At 35.6% G+C, this 15,127-nt stretch overlaps 1 pseudogene across 1 annotated transcript in view; it reads left to right on the forward strand.

Annotated features, from left to right (window-relative positions):
• LOC148904704 (uncharacterized) overlaps window positions 1-14,851 on the forward strand; it is a 21,630-nt pseudogene extending 6,779 nt beyond the window's left edge. The window contains exons 8-19 of the transcript XR_016118758.1: window positions 5,619-5,669; window positions 7,318-7,394; window positions 8,091-8,183; window positions 8,603-8,679; window positions 9,396-9,503; window positions 9,874-10,000; window positions 11,051-11,129; window positions 11,629-11,683; window positions 11,759-11,833; window positions 12,489-12,535; window positions 13,120-13,239; window positions 13,905-14,851. The product of XR_016118758.1 is annotated as an uncharacterized LOC148904704 (transcript). The remainder of the gene's footprint in view (window positions 1-5,618; window positions 5,670-7,317; window positions 7,395-8,090; window positions 8,184-8,602; window positions 8,680-9,395; window positions 9,504-9,873; window positions 10,001-11,050; window positions 11,130-11,628; window positions 11,684-11,758; window positions 11,834-12,488; window positions 12,536-13,119; window positions 13,240-13,904) is intronic.
• The last annotated feature ends 276 nt before the right edge of the window (window positions 14,852-15,127 follow it).

Here is a 15,127-nt window from a genome sequence, read left to right on the forward strand (position 1 = left end):
ACAGCCTACAATAATCCCATCATAAAATCACCATTCCATTTCATTGCGAATTTTTTTGATTTAGTTCAATTTTAACTTCAAATCCATTCTACTGCTTGGGAGGGCTTCTGTAAAGACTTATACATAAAGCGAAATGAGATGCACTCAAATGAAAAAAAAAAAAAAGAAAATGCCCTACGAAAAGGAAATAATTCAAACTAATACCCCAGTCTAAGTACTAATGCACTGACAGAGTATAGCGGGTTATTAACATCCAGTCTAGGTGTCATGCTGTTTTCTCTTGAAAATGTTAATAAAATTATATAAGTATAATTTAATTTATTTACTCTACCCTAGGTCTCAGAGGTTTTCATATTGTAGCGTTTACTTCTCTTTAACTTTGCGCCAGCTGTGAAGCTTAGAAAGAAAACCTCTAGGAGCAGGCCGGTACCTTACTCTACATAGGTATTAAATATAGAGAGAAGCTATAGTAAGAAGGAATAATGGACAAGCATAGTTTGACGGATATATAATAATTAAGTATATGTCCATCAGTAAAGCAGACAAGATTTATTACAGTTTGATACATTTAGTTAGCATTGCCGTCTAAAGGATGTCAGACCCTTCCTTATCACCTACCCACACCACACTCCTATACCACAATCCATTACCCTGTAGTGCCTAATTCATGTACATAAGCCTATGTTTAGCCTCATGACATGATTACTTTCTATCTACTCTGCCATCACATTTTAACACAGGAATCCAAATACTCAAGTTTGAGTTCTCTGTTGCCTCAGGGTTAGAATTGATTCTTGTGCGAATAATTATATACAATTACAGTGAAGGTTACCGAGGAACATTGAACTTGTTTGAATCTGATTGAAGTTTGTCATCTTTACTTTACATGGTGCGTATTTGTGAAGAATAGAACTGATTCAAGGCTCCCTGCAGTAAATGAACGTGCGCCATTAAGCATTAAGAAACTAGCAGGAAATTTGAAGACTTGAAAATAGGAACCATACTATACATTACTTGGGTGCGAATAAATACTCGTATCAGTATCCACATGCACAGGAGGACTATATAGCCATTTGGTACTTAATGGCCATGCGAGGGATATGATTCAGTTATCTGAACACAAAGCAACTTGTGATAAGCTTTGTGAAAATCCGGTTTTGCTGGCACAACATAAAGTGTTTGGACTAGCTATACTCGTTAGCACCGACCAGCAATGCTATATTATCAAAACTTAAATCATATTATTTACAATACTGACTAATACAAATACTTACTTTGCCCTCTTCTGCTAAATTTGTTTTTGCGAAGACAATTTGTCCATAAACTTCTTCCATTGCGTTCATCCATAAGTTTATTTCGCCTAGGATCCCAGAACTGTCTCATTTCATTTTCTCTCTGTTCTGTCAGTCTTGTCTGTCTAACTCGTTTCTCTTGTGTGTTCAATTTTATGTTTTCCAAACTCCCCCATATCAATCTCCGCCACTCTTTTACCACACCCTGCTTTTAAAACCTTAAATGGAGCTGAAAACAAAAAGTAAAAAGGCGATTTTAATTCCTCCACTTTCATGCGATTAATAAAGAATCATTATAAATAGACAAATTTCGAGTTCCAAATCACAGACTGTGTTCTTTGATTTACAGCCTCGTATCAGTGTCTAAAAAAGTTAGAATGCACAAGTTCAGACCCTGACTGTAGGATTAATAAGCTGTCGGCCAGTTACCATGCGTTACCTCCTTGAAAGGGTTTTGTTGTCAGGCATGAACTAGTAACGTCCGGTACCAAAACTCAACTTATCATTTACTCTTTTTTAATGCATTATCATAGTGCCAAATAGGAGAACATGTATAAGAGCTAGGTACCCTAGCCCCGAGAGCAAATCAATAATATCTCCTACAGTATACAACCATTGCCAGCAGGTCGGAATGACAGGAATCAATCGGGCTCGGTACCAAACAATAGGTTCCAATTCTAAGGAGATCGTTGGGATTTTCTTTTGTCTTTGTCTCGCAGACTGGCAGCTGCTTTCTGACATCAACATGCAGAAGGGCACCGTACATATAACGAAGATTCGAATTGAATTTTAGATAGTTGAATTTGTGAGCCGGAGCGTGGAAGGAAACCCTTGGTTTTGCGTCTTCAAAAATTGACAAGGGACCTAAGCTAGATAAAGTCTTAAGAAAACACGAGAGAAACTCTAATCAAACGGCATATTGAGGCGAGCGCGAAGACTTCCCGGGTATTGATGATGCGAGGCTAGATTGGCTTTTGCTTAAATAACTATTTGTAATAACAGTATATACATGAATCTTTACTTTCGATTGCACGTTACATCATCGCGGCCATGTTGTGCATTTACACAAAGCATTTTCTTATTAGCATCCATTGTAACCGCACTAACATACGCGGAGCCACCAGATGCCACTTTTGTCTTTTAACTCTCTTTGACGAATGCTTGCCAGCCCGACCAATCAAGCTTAGAGAAAAATAGTACTGACCATATGCTTTGCTCAATGGATATTCCGTAGTAAACTTCGTGGATCTAAATCCTCTAGGTTGCATCTACTAAGATATTCCTTTTAGCGGAGGCTTCTGCTGAGCTCTTGTTAATCTGACCTTGCTATGTTTCTTGTTTTAAATGTCCGCCATATTGACCTTCACCCAGGAAACCCAAGACTTGTAAGATACACCAAATAAGGCATTATTCATCCGTTCATTCTTTAGCTCATTCAGAAATTATGTTTTACAATTCCCAATACAGACCACAAGTTATTACACTTGGAATAAGATGTATTTGTTTAGTTTTACCATGTCAGTAATTCCTCGATTCTCAGACTTTACACAACGTTAAGCTAAAGAAATGATACCTCAGACAATGACACGTGGTCTTATAGAAAACATCGGTCCAAAGAACAACAAAGGCTCTATTAACCAAGTCATACGTAACTAGCGAATACAGAGTGAGTCGGCTCTATTCGCAGGCAAGGACACCATACTGCTTTAGAAAATTACTTTTAGATATTTTTGATGATTTGAATTTTATTTGTGGGGTCCCTGTGTTGAGTAGTCTGGAACTAGGTTACGAAGAACGCCTGGCGTTGTCTTTTCACGTGGAGCAAAACGTTCAAAAAGAAAAGTTAGTCATTCCTTTGCCTTAATTTGAAGGTTTTTTTTAAAGGTTTATCAACATTATTACGAATACAGTACAATGGGCAGAAGAAAAAGGGTTACGCTTTTTGATCATTTAGACGTTTTGACTTTTTACTTAAATATTTGGATACCATACGAGCCCTAAAATCACTGAGTTATGTCAGTGGTTTTTTAAACCATTACAACTTGCTGGGTGATTGCATGACTATTCATGAGCCAGAAGAAGACAATACAACCCTCAAGAAGAAGAAGCATCACAGTCCCTCATACCTTTGTAATGCACAGAGCGAGCTCGTTGGGAAGTCTGTCATGTGTTTGCCGAACAGGATTTACGACATTTGATAATGGAGCCTTACACTGCAACACATTTAAAGGTAATGGTATATGATAATCAAGCTTGCCTCAGTTTTGCTAACTGATCTAGAGGCCAGTAAAAGATAAGGGTCCTGCCCATAAGGGCCCTGTTTTGTCATAAAAAATGGCATGACAAGCCCAACATTTGTTCCAGTATTTCCAATAATTGACCTGTAGACTCGGTTTTTTTAGAACGATATAAAAAAGTGTTGGGGATGCGCATGTGTTTTGTGAACACATGATGGTTAAATCTTTATTAGCACATGTTGAACGAGCCCAGTATTTTTAGAATAGAATGTTGGAGTGATGTTGAGCAAATACGTTCATCTCAAAATCAAACTTGACCCACATTTCATCCAACATAAAAATCATATCCCAACATTATCGATAACATTGGCATATATCATGACAAAGTGGTCCGGACATTTGACCAAACAAATGTGGCTTTTGGTTGGGCAGGGTTTTTCAGGGCCTTGCTATACTGTATATTTAATGGCCAACATTCTTATATTATAACATCCGATACAGGTCTTGACTTAAATGAACTTAAATGCACTATGAACTAAAGTTGACTCATCAACCTTTAAATAATTTTATATTTTCGCTTAGCCTTTCGACCGACACGCCGTCATCCTCAGAGAGGGACTAAAATATGTTAGAAAACTCATTAATAATTCATGAATAGAAACACAATTACAATCCATGACCATGAAGGTGATTTTGACCATGAATATGTTCTGCATATCAAAGTGATAAAGATTCGTCTTCATTTGCATAAACTTTAACTTGGATGCTTACATCTATCAACTTGGTTCATTTCGATAAAAAAATCGGTACACAATGAGAACAAACATCATAATTTTTCTAAGCCGTTCAATAATCTCGCAGGATCGTGTTTTATCGGTCTAAAACCACTCGGCTGCGCCTCGTCGGTTTTATACCCTGATAAAACAACACCTCGTGTTTTATACCCGAATACCGCCGATAAAACACTGCCTGCCTCGTTTTTAATTAAACAATTACTTACAATATTAATAAAAACTATGCGATATTGTAACGTATTTTAGTTCCTCTGCAATTGTAATCGACGCTGTTCCTGTGTCGGTCGAAAGCTAAGGAAAATATAAAATTATAAAATATAAAACTAAAATAGGCTACAATATTTAATAAAAACTACGCGATATTGTAACGTATTTTAGTTCCTCTGAGGATGACTGTGTCGGTCGAAGCCTAAGGAAAATATAAAATTATCTAAAGTTTATGATGGAGTCAACTTTAGGATTTCATAATAGAATATCGAATCCAACCTACAAAAACCTTTACGACTGACTTAAACTTTCATTTAAGAGAGGGTAACATTAATGTCTTATTATCATTGCAGGTTCGGAAAAACAATGTCCTGACAAAGGATTTTGTGAATGTTGCTGAGACCACTTGTGTTGAACTCAGTCATTTCATGATTCTGTCCAAGACTGAGATTGGTACTTACCTAGGTACGTACACATACATATAAAGGTTATTTAGCCGGAAGACGTCTGGTATGTACGGTATATTTATGGAAAGGTTAGTTTACAACACCAGCAAGAAGGTCTGGTTAGGGAAAGACTGTGCACAAGAGTATTAGGCTGGAGGTCCATTTTCAATGCCAGGGCACAGTTTTAATTTCCCCTGTTTTTATACATACCAAAACTTTGTACTTACAGGTATACAGTACATTGATACAGTCATAATAACGATAATAAATTTTCCCATTTAAAGTACTTTTCATTTTCTTTTGAAATTTTTGTTGTTGCTTAGCAACAATCAGAGGATGCCAGACCACACTGACGTCAGAGAAAGAATATCAATGATTTAGCGTATCACTGTATTTAAAAAATGTAATATCAGGGTTTTGATTTATGATTAGCTGGCCTCATGCTTTTACTGATCCATTTACCGTTCACTTGTCTTAGACACACGCTCAAAATAACCAAAAATACAAATTTAAAAGTAAACATTTGCTTCCCATCTCAATTCTTCATAAAGATGATTTTCCCAGTAAATAATTGCCTATTTTATAGCCTTGTATTCCTTTAAAAATAGCTAAATGGTTTTCTTTTATGGTCATTTTTCTTAGAGGTTCGTTCGTATTCCTAGAGGACCAACCTTGACTTTCAAGATCCATGAGGTACCTTTTATTTATTTTTTTGTTAAAAATTTTATGATGCAAACAACTGACAAGTATACAGTATTACAGTATTTAGTATATATGAACTGTGTGGTACCGGTCTTTTCGAACCAAAGTCTTTTCAATCCAGGTCTTTTCGAACCAGGTCCAGGTCTTTTCGAACCACCTATATACACTTTCGATCCACCTATATAACTAAAGCATATAACACGTCCTATATGCTGTGTACATAGTTGATTTAAAAGAGTATAGTTTTTAAAAAGTTGTCTTGAGCACTGAATAAAAGATTATGATCAAAAAGAAATCAAAACTAATGCGCGTTGTACTATGAATTTGGCTGGGCATGATGACACATCGATGTCACGGACTTTTTTCAAACAAACGCCTTTAACCTGTCTTGAATAGTAAGAAAAAATCGTTTTAAATTCTTGTTTATGGTATCTAATTACTGTGTATAAACATAAAGTGGAAATATCATTGGCTAAGTTTAGCGTATTGAAATGCTAACTGTTTTTGTAATCGATCAAATCGTTTTGGATTGAAATAATTAGACACTTGCGAAATAATGCATTCAAAACGCCATTCAGTTCTGATTGATTAAGCTTATTTATGGGTTTCACATACTTGAATATTAAAGCTTTTTTCTAAGTTAATCAACATCTAAATCAAAATGAAAACTGTTGACTTCTGAAACTATTTACTAGTTTTTGCAGAAAGATTTGGGCTAACAAGCAAATATTTCTTACATAAATCGGATAGTTTGCCCGGTTTCATTGACAAGTTTCATATGTAACACGTCACACAACATCTATTCGTTCGCGTCTTTTACAGACTTTTTTTTAACTCATTCGCGATGTGTTCGCTACCCCTACTTTATTGTTTGAAAGGTATTTCAAAGCATCTTGAATATAAAAAGATTTTGAAGAAGATTCAAAAATCAATAAATAACTCGTCCCAAATAGAAGATTTACCGGTTTCATTGACGAATCAGTAACAACACACACGCTAATGTCATACACGCTTCTCACACAACAATAATCATTCGCTTCTAAAGTTTTGGGGTTTCTTCATCCTTCACTTTCACGTAAATGAAGGAGAAAACATCTTTTCTTGGCTAAAGACTTTACGTTGGAAGTGACTATGGGGCTAACTTATTGACTTCGTAAGCGATACTAACACATATCACACACGATCACACACGATACTTGGTTCACTCAGTTGGATTAATTCACTTCTTCTGTGATATTTCTGTAATATTTCTGAAAGAAAACACTAAACATCTATAAAATATTTCACAACTATATTGGATCGAATGTGTATGTATGTGGATCGAAAGTGTATATAGGTGGTTCAAAAAAAACCTGGACCTGGTTCGAAAAGACCTGGATCGAAAAGACTTTGGTTCGAAAAGACCGGTATTCAACTGTGTTTGTATAATGATGCATACAATTATTTTGTAATACGCTGTCTACTGTGGACAAGGGCTTATTATATACATGAAAGCATTACTAATATCCAATAGTTAAGTATCATAAATTTGATGGTGTTTATTCTTTGTCACCTTATATTATTTATAATATCAGTTCACTTACAGAACAAAGTGTAAACAAATTTGATCATTACTCAGATTTTGAATTTTATTTGAAAGTATTCTTTGGCTAAAGATGTCATATCATTACTGAAAGACCCAAGACTTTTGGCAGTCAGTACAAAAAGCCTCCTTTGGTAAGTCACTATAATAGTATTAACAACTCTTGGACTCGCGCTGGTGTGGGCTTGGCTTGTGGGCGGGGGGATCTGGCGTGATTGAAAGTCACGGATCACACCGGTTCGCTTGGTTCGCGGGTTGGGCCTCACATTAGGGTGGGTGTCGCATTTGGTCTATGGTTGTATTTGATGTAAATCTGATTCAGTGTATGTATGATTTGAGATGAGATTTTTAAAAAAAAAAAGAAAAAGAAAAGTATTAACAACTCAGTACTGAAACAATTCTGCAATTAACTAGGCAATTTGAAGTTTCTGTGGTATTGGGACACAATATAGTACCACATCATTCAATATAATTAGTTACATGTTGTGGGAAGGACATGTGTGAGTTAGTGTTTGTAGTGTTATGTACTGTATACATGACCTGTGTACTTGCTGTGCTTACATGCTTAATGTACAAATTTTAAAGTATTTGGCATAGCAATGACACATCCTACTGCAGTTTTATTATGTTCACTGGTACACTGTAGTTCTCCTGTCGAGATATTGATAAGAGCTACAATGTACATGCAGCTGTAAGTTCACATGTAGTGTACATGTAGAATGGTTAAGCAGCAAACCAACCCTTTTATTTATACCCACACTTGGAAATCGTACAAAAATATTTTACTACTAAGTATTTATAATTCCTTTATGTCATTTGTTCCCTTACAGCTTGTACTTAATGGCTTCAATACAGATACTCTACCAATGAAGCTCATGACCACAATGTTTCAGAATCTTTTTCCATCTATCAATATTCAGAAGGTTTGTAAACATGTTGCACCTAATTTTATTCAGTGAATGCATTGCTTCATAAAATCATGATACATAAATATATTGTCACCCTGTTAGTTCAGTTGGTAAGATTTGTCTGTCTGTTGTAAGGAAGGCTGTGGTTCAGGCCTCACCTGACCAACAATCAGGGTTCTAAAATAACTGAAAATAAGGTGCTGCCTTGTAATAAAATCTTCAAATGGTTAGACCTTCACACGTGGAGCTTGGATTAACCATGTTAATGGTGGTCACATCCCCATCAACTACAACTGTAGAGACATTAAGAGGACTACAAATTTATCAGTTGAAGTACTGTCAAGTGACATCTTTTATATAAACAAAGTAAAAGGTTAAGTTAATAATTCAATTTATTTAGTTCACATCATATTTCAAATCCTTAAACACTTTAGGTTCGCCTTGGTGACATAAGAAGATGCGTTCTTTTAAACTATAACAAAGAGACAAAACTTATCGACTTCAGACATTAGTAAGTATGATGAAGAGTGATGCATTCTTTGGTCTCACAGTATTGCATATTCATGGAAGTTTTTAGAAGCTCGGTTAGGAGAATGTTTCCAGCACATTGCAGGCATGCATTGCACAGAATGTAAAAAATATGTTGTAGTAATATCTGACTGTCTTCCCATTTCACGTCCCTTCCCTTGATTGGATATCTTTTGGTAACCATTAATATATTAATTATTAGCTCTACTGTAGATACATTAAACATCCGTTATTACTTGATTGAATAATTCCAATACTCAAAGGAATGAGACATAATTTTATATGTTGGTTTGTGGGAGTTCTTTAGTTGCAAGCTGGCTGCTTGCATGATTGGCAATAGCATGACCAAAAGGCACAGTCGTCGGCATGCATCTAAACGTAAATAATTGACTAAAAGGTGTTTTAAATGGTTTTTGTCGACAAGTGAACACTAAATATCTCAACAACAACATATTCGTTATTGACAAGAATAATGATAAGAAAAAAAGTTAGTCTACGCTATTCTTGCATCTTGGAATGACCTACTGTGGTCGTACTTGTATCTCCTATCACTTATTGCCTTCATCACTTGATATGTATTACCTATCACTGTTCGCCCCTTCAACCTTTAAAAAGTTGTAGGAATTAACATTACAGATTTTTACAGTATGATACAGTATACTATGTTAAAATCACTTGGTTATTTTTTTTTTTAATCAGTAACATACAAGTTGTACCTGTTGGAATGAGCCGAGGGGTAAAAAAACTCATTCAGACGAAAATTCCCAATTTGTCTAAACTAGATGATATTAGTGATTATGTACTGGGGTGAGTATAATTATCATAGCTTATTGTACTGAGATACAGTACATGTATATCTGAGGGAAAGAGTTTTGTTTTCCTCACAGTCTTTGGTTTGATAACTTTGATTTCTGGATTCAGCATCAAATGTTATACCCACCTTGATTCAAAAGTTTTTTTCCAGTTTTTTTTTCAAGTTTCATTCCTTCCTCCACAAAACCTGGTATAAAATATTAAATTCCATCCTACAGCATCCATGCATACATGTTCTGACGTTTATCAGCTTGAGGTTGTTTCAGGGTCAGCCATGCCCTGGCTGTTGTGTACTAGACAGTTTTACTTGATTTTTTCTATCATTCTGTCATGTAATTAACTTTTTTTGTCAATACCTTTTCAGAGGTGGTTGTGGATATGGTTCAGAGAGTGAAGGAGAGGATCCAATGGAAAGTAATGTTACTCTACCTCAAAGTGTACCAGGAAGAGGAAACATTAAATCCCAAAAAAGTGCCATAAGATTGACCGAAGTAAGTGAAAAATGAAATGAAATGAAATAACAAAAAACCTTAATTTATTGAACTGTTCATTTTCATCGAGGGTAGCGAGATTGCTTTGAAACCAGTACATTAAGATACTGTATCTGACCCTCCCTCTCTGTTATTGGATTAAAAAATATTGCCCCTCCCTTGCTTTCCATTCTAACTTTTATTATAAAATTGCTATGCTACAAAATGTACTTGGAATTTATTTTGTGTACCCTCTCTCCTCTTGAGCTTGATTTTTTATTGACTGCCTCAAATCCCACCGCCCCCCCCCCCCCCCCTCCCACAATCCCCAGTAAAAAAATGAATGGTCCCAAGAGAAGGTCACACGTGACAGTCATATGGGAACTGATAAACATATGCTCCTCTACAGGGTTTAAAGTCCTCTAAAAAAAGGGTACAGCCATTTTTAGAGCAAAGACAGTACCTGTGAAATATATTCACGGACAAACTTTCATTTTTTTAAACACTTCAAGTGCTGGTTGGGCCATGGGGCTAGAACCTGGAACTCCTTATCAACTTAGCCAATAGGCTGTTTGTATGATGGCCTCATCTTTATACTCTACCACTACCAAAAGACCTAGCAAATTTTCTTTCTTATTCAAATTGTGTTATTCCTCATGAGAATAGTAAGACAATGAGTGCTAATTAACTGAACAAAAGAAAGTGTGCAAGGGATTCTGGTAGTGGTAGTAAATGATGCTATTAATAATGCAGCTGACCTATTGGTTGATGGTTGAATGAATGAAAAAAATTAAAAAGAATTACAGTTCACATATGTCCAGGAAATAGCCAACTTTCAATATTTCTGGCTGAGTGATTAAACACAAAGCAATGTGAGTTGAGGCTCCATTGATACAAAAGATTAATTATGATTACATTATTGTTTCCCTGAAGCTTTGACTTTGATTTTCTTGTGCTTGACCATTCAACCAGAATATTAAAAGTTGGATATTCCTGGTTTAGGCTGTCTTGTATAGATACATGATTGTAATTTTTTTATTAAGGTTAATCTGTGTTTGTTATCATGCATAGTTGGGTCCTCGTATGGTTATTCAGTTGGTAAAGATTGAAGATGGACTCTGCAATGGTGAAGTTCTACACCATGAGTTTAGTAAGTCTTGTAACAATAACTAAGCCCTATACTTAACCTTGGGCATAATGTTTTCTTATTTCAGACTTTAGTTTCATTCTCTTGAGAATAAGATCCTTTATTTGAGTTACATTGCATGTAACATTACATGAGCGGTCATTTTTTGTTGGGTTCATCAAGCCACTATATAGGTAATAAGTGTGAATTGAATGACCGCTCACCAACAGGATTGGCTTCATAGCTCAGTTGGTAAAGCATGATGCACTGGCATCGCGGAGGTCATGGGTTTGATTCCCGTTGAAGCCTGAAATCATTTTTTCAGGTCTTTCTTTGCAGCGTTCGCTTAGATTGCCTATTCACTGTGATGATCAACACTCTAACAAACTACTAAGTTCTTACATGCTGTTTTTACTGTAATTGCATATATGTCTCAAAGCCAGAGAAATCAGTAAACCAACATCATCTCTCATATATTTACTTAATCCTGTATAATTGTTATCTTTTATTTAATAATTTGTAGTTTCTAAAAGTGAAGCTGAAAAAAGAGCTTTGGAAGAAAAGAGAGAAAAGAAAAGGTAGGAGATTTAATGTTTCTTTTTTGTACATAATTTTTTTTACTTAGTAGTACAGTATTTGTTATTTTCCTCTAGAAAATTAAAAGAAATGAGAAAGAAAACACAAGAAGAAAATGTGAAAAGAAAGGAAAAAGAAAAGGAGTTGAACAAGTAAGTACAACATACAGTGTACGTCAGCCAATTGTGCAAGGAGTGATAAATTGTTTACTCTCATGAACCAGAGGCTCATGACTGAAATACCTCAACCAAAAATTTGATTGAATATTACGTCTTTCAAGTCCAAATTGCTGCTGTGCTTCTTGATTACAGACTCATTTACTCAGGCTTATCCTTGTATCACTGTCAAATATTTAAAAAATACCTGGAAGCTTTGAAATTCAACAGGTCCTCACTGGAACACATGAATATTCTACACAAAGTCGAGGCTAACCCTGAGCAACAGACTTTAAAAATAAAAACTTGAGTTTTTCTGAGTTGATTTTTTGATGCTTGAAAACCAGAGGGCTATGAGAAAAAACCTTGAAAAAACCCATGTCATTGTGGCCATGTTGGAGCCATTTGACAAAATATTTCTTTCCAGGGGCAGGGTGTGAAAAAAATCTCTGTGGGGGTATGAATAATTTCTGGAACAACACAGTCATACTCAAGAACACAGTTGTGAGATGCATTGCATAGCAGCGCTCACCATCCTTACTTACTGTACCTTCTTACACATGAACACTGAAGTTGCTGTTGATGTGATAATGTGAAAGTCTATTTGGGTATATTAGATTTTTACTAAAATATGTTATGATTGATATCACAGAGAGCGCAGCATAGCAGGACAAAAACGAAAACAAGCTTCAAAAGAAGGTTAATGAATCAGTTTTAGTATATTTATGAGAATGATAAGAATTTTCCCATTAACCCATCATTTCCTCTGATCTTCCGGTTTTCCTATCCTTAGTAAAAAACATTTAGTTTTTTTTAAAATTTAATTGGTGCACATCGTATATTGACTCTTTTTGGATAATATTTCTTTGCCCTCTTTAAAATTGTGACTTTGTTTCTCACATTTCTGTTCAGTGGTCTACACTGTAAATTTAAATAATGAAAAAACACAATGATGCATTGTATGATTACCTTCATGTGCAAATTGCCCATTTCATACCTCATGACCTTCCCCTGAGAATTGTTCTTTTATGATGAAAATGTTAAAATATTTACACATGAAAGAATCAACTCCCAAGAGTGGCATCACATGGTCTGAAATGTGCACAACAAACAACAAAGCTAAAAAGATCTATTCATTTGGGCAACCACGAAAATTAATAGCTCCAAGTCAAAGTTGGACTTGATGTGTTCACACACATCATGGATTTGGAGCTATTAATAATTGTGATACAAGCAAATTCAGAAAAACTATATTAATGAATTTAATGTTGCTGTCCTCACAGGTGCAACAGATCCCACACTGAGTGATGATGAAGATGCCAATAAAAGTGATGATGACAGCAATGAAGAAGATGACGATACTTACTGGTATCGATATGAAGTTGGAAAAGACCCGGATCCAGGTCAGAAAATTTATAATAACTGACTACTTTAGATTTAAAGCCTTGAGTACTGTATGAGCCATTCTGATGTAGAGGAAAGAACTGGATTGAGTTGACATTGCAGTGCATTGTGGGATTGTTAAGGGGACATATTTCCCTGATGGTAACATTTTGCCCTCAAAAACATTCAATTATAATGCACTGTAATGCCAACCCTACCCAGTTTTTTCTTAACCTTCAAACGGCTAACTTTGCGCCAGCAGACCTAAACCAACAAACATTTGACCCCTGTAACTTGAATAGGCCATTTGCATGATGATCTCATTTTACCAAAACCACCAAAATGCTTGGAGAATTTTCTTTTTTTTTCAAATTTGTGTTCCCTTGAGAAGGTAAGACAATTGCTGCTCTTAACTGAACGAAAGAAAGTGTTCAAGGGAATCTGGTAGTGCTAGTAAATGACGTCATCATGCAAAAGTCCTATAAGAATTTTGAAGATTTGATTTTACAAAGGGAGGAAAAAACGCCCCTTCGACATGAGTTTGCAGGTCTGAGGATTGCACCAACGACCCCAGCAGCAGCGCACACCACGCATCTGCTTTATTTATTTTCATATCCAAATATGCCTTGTATGGGCTCCCTGTGGCCAGGCCTGATTTTAATTTAACGCTTGTCATTTTCTCCAGATCTCATCCTGACCAATAAGAGCAAAGTATCGAAAACATCAACCAAACGAAAAATGAAAAGAAAATCCGACGACAAAAGTGAGGCTGTCATGAAAAAGAAGCCCAGGAAAGATAAGAACGCTAATGAAATTGAAAGAAAAGAAAAGAAAATAAGAAAAACGGGAAAAGCAAATTTTATGAGTAAGAAACCCCTTAAGACTTCTGTAAAGGGTAAGTTCAAAAGGAAGAGAAGATAACTCGATGTGAATTATTTAAGAAAGTTCATCAACAACGAAAGTAAACAAGCCATACTTTCCGTTAACATGGTTGAGTTTAGAACTTATTTAAGCCAATTTCGTATTTTTTCCTCAATAGTTTAAAGGGGCACTTGGATGAAAATGGATAAAAATTGGAAATGACTTTAAACTTACTTAAACCTATCTATATGGCCCCAATAGTAGCCAAGCAACATATTTTCTTAACAGTAAAATGTAGCGGATAAAAATTATCAGTTTTATTCAGCATCTAAATTTGGAGTAAATAACGTCATTTACTCAACCCTATTGTTCTTTCTGCTTTTGGACCAAAATATCTCAATAGCAAGTGGCTCCCAGGCTAAAATGTTCACTAATCTGGTTTACATTATCATAATTGAGTCATATTATACTCATATACTTCAATTATTCGGACTTTCAAAAATTGGGGCGTTTTCATCCAAGTGCCCCTTTAAATAATTCTTATTACACACGGGTATTTCACTATAATCGACATTTATCTTTCATATGCCTATCATAGGAGTTTTTAAAAACGCAATAATATATTAGTGTTATCATTACTCTTCCATTTTAGTCTAAATAAACCAACATCTTACCTTTGTCACGGGCCGAAATCAATCACTCTACTCGTTTTGAATCCTTGTATTTACTTTTTGTGTTTTCCTGAATAAATACTGCAGTTTTCATATCATTGTCAGTAGTGCATTCGTAATATCTCAATCTCCAGTCATAATAAAATTTGTCAAGTGAAATCAATACATTTAATGAAACTATTTGACACGGGCAGTCCTTGCCTACCCTCCCTACCCTACACACCCAAAAATTAGACAAAATTAAAAAATAATTCTTGCAAAAAGTGTGTGTGTGTGGGGGGGGGGGGGGGGGGTGCAAAGACCCCCGTCTCCGCCGTCCCTGTTTCTCTGGGTGTTCTTCTGATGGGACTCGTCGTACAACCGCTGCTTGTTGCTT

This window comes from Actinia tenebrosa, unplaced genomic scaffold (genome assembly GCF_029948245.1).
Source record: "Actinia tenebrosa isolate PJP-AT-01 unplaced genomic scaffold, QUT_ActTen_1.0 PGA_scaffold9__36_contigs__length_13948895, whole genome shotgun sequence".
Lineage (NCBI taxonomy): Eukaryota > Metazoa > Cnidaria > Anthozoa > Actiniaria > Actiniidae > Actinia > Actinia tenebrosa.